Source organism: Talpa occidentalis, unplaced genomic scaffold, assembly GCF_014898055.3.
Source record: "Talpa occidentalis isolate TD23 unplaced genomic scaffold, MPIMG_talOcc4v2.1 talOcc4.5, whole genome shotgun sequence".
Classification (NCBI taxonomy): Eukaryota; Metazoa; Chordata; class Mammalia; order Eulipotyphla; family Talpidae; genus Talpa; species Talpa occidentalis.
The window spans coordinates 39,220,523-39,227,695 of record NW_023604861.1 but is presented as its reverse complement, the minus strand read 5'-3'; positions in this window follow the sequence as shown (position 1 = coordinate 39,227,695).

Here is a 7,173-nt window from a genome sequence, read left to right as displayed (position 1 = left end):
GAAAACTTTTGATCTGTTCCCAAGAAAAAAGCAAATGTTCATAATTGTATTATTTCAAAGGTGTTGAAATAATAAAATTTTTATTACTTCTGAATCTCATCAGAGCCAAGGTAAGATCATTCATGATAATATATCTTTATTATCCTGCTTGAAAATTTTAGCCCCCTTTCTATCATTTTAACTAACTTATAGAAAATGTGATTAGTGTAGAAACTTAAGAACCAACAAGAGAATTTTTAAAATCAAGAGGGTTCAATAAATACATTTTTTAAAAAGATTTATTTATTTTTATACAAGAGCTGGGGTACAGGCCAGAAGTACAGGAAGGTGAGAGGATTCATCAGAGACAGAGCAGGGAGCAGAACAGGCAGACAACAGAAATACACTGCTGAGGGGAGCAGTGGGTGAGACAGGAGAGATCTGCCACACCATGTGGGATTCTCGCCAGCTGGTGGGGATCAAACCCTCACTGCAGAGGCTGCAGACAGCTTCACAGCATGGTACTCAACCCTTTGCGCCACTGGGGAGGTCCTAATAAATACATTTTTAAAGTAATACTACTAATAATAAAAGATACTGTTTCACAGAAGCTACCAACTACAAAGTATCATGGAGTAATGTTTTATGCAGAATAAGGAGGAGGGGTTCATCCACTCTTAGCTTTGAGCCATTGGTTATCTGAATCTATTTTATAAACTATTCAACACAGGGTTAAGGATTTAACCTGGCTTAAAGCACAGAGAGGGAAGGGAAGAGATTTTGTGTATCACTCCATCTATATCTGACACATATTTTCTCCTTAAACAATCTATCCATTCCAGTCAACCTTTTACATTTTACAAAGCAATTTTAGCTTTGGAAGTGAGACTGTAACCACCATATCTCAATCAGAAATACTTATTTAGGGCAACTATTCATTAGGTGTAGGAAAACCAATTAAAAAAACATTTACATAAATGTCAAAGTATTTCCTCCAAAACAGTTGTTTGTGCCTCAAAGAAAGAAAACAGCCAGGACCATAAACTGTAAGCAGTATTACCTGAATTTAGTTTATTCCTAAAAAAATAAAAAAACTTTTTGCATATTTTAACTGGAAAATTTAGTATCAGGCAAAGCCTGTTCTAGAGTCCAAATGTCTTCAGGGTGTTTTTGTTTGTTTGTTTGTTTTAAAGATTTATTTATGCATACAAGAACTGGGGTATAGGCCAAAGGTGGGGGTTGAGAGGATCCACCAGAGACAGAGTGGGGAGCAGAACGGGCAGATTGACTGAAATACACTTCTGAGAGCAATAGCAGGTGAAACAGGAGATGTCTGCTGTGCCATGTGGGTTAGCTACCTGGTCAGCCAGGGATGGAACTTGTGCTGCAGTGGGCTGGCAATAGCTTGATAGCTCTGTGTCTTTAACGCCTCCACCACCAGGGAGACCCCAGGGTTTGTTGTGTTTTTTTTTTTTTTTTTTACAGAGAAGATACAATGGGGATATTGTTTTCTCTTATTTTGTGCAGTAATTAGATTATAGGTGTGGTTATAATAAAAAACCAATAGTTGTTTAAATGAGAATTTTCTCATATGAAAGTTTAACCTGTTACATTACCTTTCATCTAGAAAGATAACTGAGACCTAGGCTTTACTGTGCACCTGTTCTGCTCTCCCTTGGATGTTGTCCTGTTTATATAGTCTAAACTGGTTGACCCTTGTGTCCATATTCAAGCCATCAAAAGGGAGGAAGAAGGCAAGATCCTGACCCTTCCCTGGAAGGAAAATAGTGTATATTGCTTTCAGTTATCTGATATTTGCCAGATTTTAATTATATGGCCACACCTAGGTGCAGGGGTACTTGGGAGAGGTAGTCTTTATTCTGGTCAGCATGTATCTCGTTAAAATTCAGAGAATGGGAGAGAGGCTTTTAGGTTAAATAGCAATCTCTGCCATATCATTTGTCAGACCAGATTTTATCACATGGCAATGACAACAGTTCAACGGGTTATTACAATCAACATGCTTCCTATCCCAGGACTTGGGCAACTCCCTGGGATCTTGCTCCTCTTCTATACAGAAAAGACAATGACACTTCATTTTGATTTGAGTAAATAAAGTTTCACAGACTGTGTACTGGTTTTCTAGATCATGACTATTGTCTTGGCTTTGTATCATGGGATGTTCCAACTTCCTAAAAATAAAAGAGCTTTGAAAAATGACTGTGTATAATCCATGGCAGTATTGAGTATCTTAAACAAATGTTGCTTTTGTTTAAAAATAAGAAAAATAATTAGAGTAATTATGAAAACTGGAAATTTCTTACAGCAAGCTGGGCATTCTAGCATTTTCTGCTTCAGGATCATTTTTCAGGGGCTAGGCTAATGTAATTTATTTCCCTCTATGTTGAAGCCTAGGGCCTCCCTGGTGGTGCAGGTGGTTGAGTGCAGCACTGTGGGGCTGTCTGTGGCCTCTGCAGTGCGTGTTCAATCCCCTCAAAGCAACCCATGTGACGAGCAGACCTCTCCTGTCTCACCCACTGCTCCCCTCAGCAGTGTATTTCGTCAGTCTGCCAGTTCTGTTCCCTGCTCTGTCTCCGGTGAGTCCTCTCACCCTCCCGCACATCTGGCCTGTACCCCGGTTCTTGTATAAATAAAATAAATCTTAAAAAAAAAAGATGTATGTTGAAGCCCAGGTTATAAACCATAATTATTCTATTTAAAACTTAGCTTCTTGCTGAATTCTTAAAGACTTTGGTTTAACCATTATTAAATATACATCTATAGAGTCACCTTTTTTGTTTGTGTAAAACTTTAGGGTAGCTGCTAGAGAACATTTTGAATAATGCTCCTGTCAAGTATGTGATAAAACATTTATCATAATTTCATTACAAATGCTTGTATTTAAGAAACAACCCTTATTTTCATATAGAACCCTAATCATTGCCAGCAAGTGAAGTGTATGTTAGTAGTGTGTTTCTAATCTTACATTAACAAAGACTATAAGACTCCATTCTTTATTTCATTTCTGCTAGTTTTTTCCTATAAGCTTGATGACAAATTTTGTTATACCTTGTGACTGGCTTCTCCATACTCTATACTAGATAATGCTTGTTCAATTACTTTGTTTCCTATGTGACTTTCTCACATGCTAGAATTATTTAGTTTATTAATTTGTTTACTATTTATTGTATTTCCTGCACTATAACATACATTGAATCATTGAGGAACCACATCTATCTTTTCCATAGGGCCTCACATAGTGCCAGGCACAGCACTGGCATTCAATGAATATTTGTTGAACAAAGAAGTAAATGTATTTGGACTTGTTTGCATTTATATGAGAAACACTTGCATTTATAGCTCTCTGTCAATTTTCCAGCTTTGAGGGAAAGCTATTATTAAACTCTTTTGTCTGGTTGTCATAGCAACCCACTGGTCTCCAAAGCTACAGGTTATTTGTGATGGGCATATTCTAGCAGAAAACCAAATGCAGTGTTTTCAATTATAGAATGATCATGCTCACACATATTTATCTTTTATAAAGATGGCAGATAATTAGAAAGGAAACAAATCTATTCAAGCTTACAAAAGGAAAAGGGAAGCAATGTGACAGCTCTACTTTCAACTCTTTCATATTTACTCCAAGTTCTCTACCTTTTCATAAGCTTCTACTAATTCAGTTGGGTTTTCTATCCAAGTTGTTTAGAAAGATAATTGTTATAAAATAAACTCGAGTTCAGTTACAGTTTTTTCTTCTCAATGATTGTTTAAGTTTCATGTAAATCAGTAAATCTTCAGGGATTGAGATTTGCTCTGAAGAGATCTAAACTCTGGTAATTCTTAACCCATCCTTGCCTCTCACATTTTAGTATCAGGACCTAAGAATAGTTTTATTAAACAGTTAGTCATTCAACCAGCCATAAATTTAGTCTTTGAAAGGCATAATCTATTTGCAAATGATAGGTCTCCTAAGGGGATCTTAACATATCTTCTGCGTGGTACTTTCTCTCCTGCAGTTTTGGGTTGCATATTCTAGGGCGGTAGGCACCACCCAGTTCCAAGATAGATCCCTTAAGTACTTCAATACATGGCACCTTTTTCTGTCCAACTCTGAATGCTTTTTGCCTCTATAGTTTTAATACCCACCAGTAAACATGCACACATTATTTAAGAGAAGTTATATTACCTTTAACCTTTTCAGTTTTAACATGATCATTAACCACTTCAGTACATTCAACCATGTTCAATAAATACACAATGGGGACAGTTCGAGGGGCAAAGAAACACAGCAAGAGGGTTGATGTAGTAGGAAGTGTCATTGCATATTTTGTACCAGACCCCCTGGGTTATTTTCTTTTACATATTTGGAAGAACTTCATTTTAGTCTTCTAGAAAACTCCATACATTTTAATTCTTTTAAATAAGCACTGAATATTATACATTGTCAGGTATCAAACCTTTGAGAGAACTAAACCAAGGTATCTGCCTATTGAAAATGAAAGGGAAGCTTTTGCTGAAGGATCAGAAATCCCGCTTACACAGATACTACTACAGTTGCTTGACATGCTGTATGTAGGCTTGTCATATATGGCCTTTGTCTGGAGCCGCCTGGAGCATGCACTGTGTTGCGCATGCACGCGATAAGTTAGGTTTTGATTTACCTTTCGCCTTCTGAGAAACCACTGCATTTTCCTGTAAATCACGTGGGACTGGGAGGTAGGATGGGAGGAGCTACGAGGGTATAAGAAGGGAACCACGGGAGAGAGTAAGGAGACTGTGTAGAGGATAAGGAGAAGAGACTGCGTAGAGACTGAGAGAGAGAGAGAGAGAGAGAGAGACTTCGAGAGAAGACACTGAGAGAGGTTACTGCGAGAGGAGCAGGGAGAAGGCCAGGGAAGGTAGAAAGACAGGGAAAAGAAAAACATGTAGAAGTAAGAGAAGGTAAAGGAAAAATAAAGAAGCAACCGCTAGCGGCAAGTCGTCTCAAGCCCCTCATTTCAATCCTCAGCCCTTCTCTTTTCGTGCCTCCGAATCCCACTGGTCGGGACAGCCTTTGTTATGTTCTTTTTTTTTTTTTTTTAAAAGATTGATTTATTTATGCATATGAGAGCTGGGGTTCAGGCCAGAGATGCAGGGGGTGAAAGGATTCACGAGACAGAGAGGGGAGCAAAACAGGCAGATCCACTGAAAAACACTGCTGAGGGGAAAAGTGGACAAGTCAGGAGATGTCTGCTGTGCCATGCGGGTTATCTCCCTGGCCAGGGATCGAACTTGTGCTGCAGTAGCTGCTGATAGCTTCATAATGCTATGTCTTAACCCCTTGCACCACCAGGGAGGGCCCCTTTGTTAATGTTCTTGAACATTCCTTCTTTACCTTTTTTGTTGAGGTTTTATCAATGCATGTTAAATTTTGTCAGATACTTATCCTGCACCTATCGAGATTTTCTCTAGCCCCAACTTTATTAGATAAAAAAAAATGCAGTAACTGTCAAATTGCTATAAGTTTCTAAACACTTTACTTTTACTGTGTCACAAATATGATTTTGTGAATGTACTTTGGAGTATTATTGGTTTCATTTGTCCTTATTTTTTATGTAACAGGTTTATAACATTACAAATCTGTATTTGTTACATACTGTTTATATGAAAAATCTGTGTTCCATCCTTCACAATACAATTGCTTCTTTCCCCTTCCCTTCTAGTAACCACTACTTTGTTCAATTTGTTTTTATTAGTTTATCTTCCACATTTAAGTGAAATCATACAATCTTCCCCCATCTGACTTTTTTTTTTTAATTTTTTTTTTTTTTTTTTTTTTTAGAGGCATGTTTTTTTTTTTTTATTTATTCATTTATTTGTTTGTTTGTTTTGTTTATACATGCACTGGGTACAGTCAGAAGCGCGGGAGGGTGAGCGAATTCACCAGAGCCAGAGCGGGGAGCAGAACAGGCAGAAGGACCGAAGTACACTGCTGAGGGGAGCAGCGGGCGACAGGAGAGGTCTGCACGCCATGTGGGACCCTCCTCCGGTGGCCGGCGAGCAGCCGGGGATCGAACCGGCACTGCAGAGGCTGCGGGCAGCTTCGCAACCCAGCGCTCAACCACTGCGCCACCGGGGAGGCCCCCCCCCATCTGACTTACTTAATGGCAGAATATTCTCTAGGCTCACCCTTATTGAAAATAGTGGGATTTCATTTTTTTTTTTTTAAATATCTTAGCAGTGTTCCATTGTGTATACCACCTTTCTTCCTTTTCTGAATCTTGCTTCTTTTACCTAGTAATCTCGATCTTGCAGGTCGATCTACCAAAGCATATACAGTTTCTTATAATTTTAAACAGCTTTGTATTGATAGACCATAAGGATGCTTTCTATCTCTGACTTAGAAATAATGTATTGTTTTTACACCGGTCGCTTTTCACAAGTGTGAGAAACAGGGTAAATTTCTGGTAGAATTGTCAGGACTACAAATATGTGCTTTTAAATTTAGATACAATAATTTATACTTTTCTAAGAATGTGTATGTTGGATATAATCTCCACTTTTTCTTTTTTTAAAAGATTTATTTATACATACAAGAGCTTGGGTGTAGGCCAAAGTAAGGGGTGGGGGTGGGGCGGGTAAGAGGATTCACCAGAGTGGGCATAGAACAGGCAGATTGACTGAAATACACTGCTGAGGGTAGCAGCGATGACTCGGGAATGGTCTGCTGTGCCCTGGCAGGGTATGGAACTCATGCTGGCGGACTGCTTCATAGTGCTGAGAATTAACCCCTTGTGCCACCAGAGGCCCTCTATTTATTCTTTCAAAGCAAATAGAAAGTGCCATTCTCATGACTTGATTTACTAAAATTTTACGGTCAAGAGTCTATTCTGAGGGGCCTCCCTGGTGGCGCAGCGGTTGAGCGCTGGGTTGCGAAGCTGCCCACAGCCTCTGCGGCGCCGGTTCGATCCCCGGCTGCTCCCCGGCCACCAGAGGAGGGTCCCACATGGCGCGCAGACCTCTCCTGCCGCCCGCTGCTCACCTCAGCAGTGTCCTTCGGTCCTTCTGCCTGCTCTGCTCCCCGCTCTGGCTCTGGTGAATTCTCTCACCCTCCCGCGCTTCTGGCTGTACCCAGTGCATGTATAAACAAAACAAACAAACAAACAAATAAATAAATAAAAAACATGCCTCTATAAAAAAAAATTTAAAAAAAAA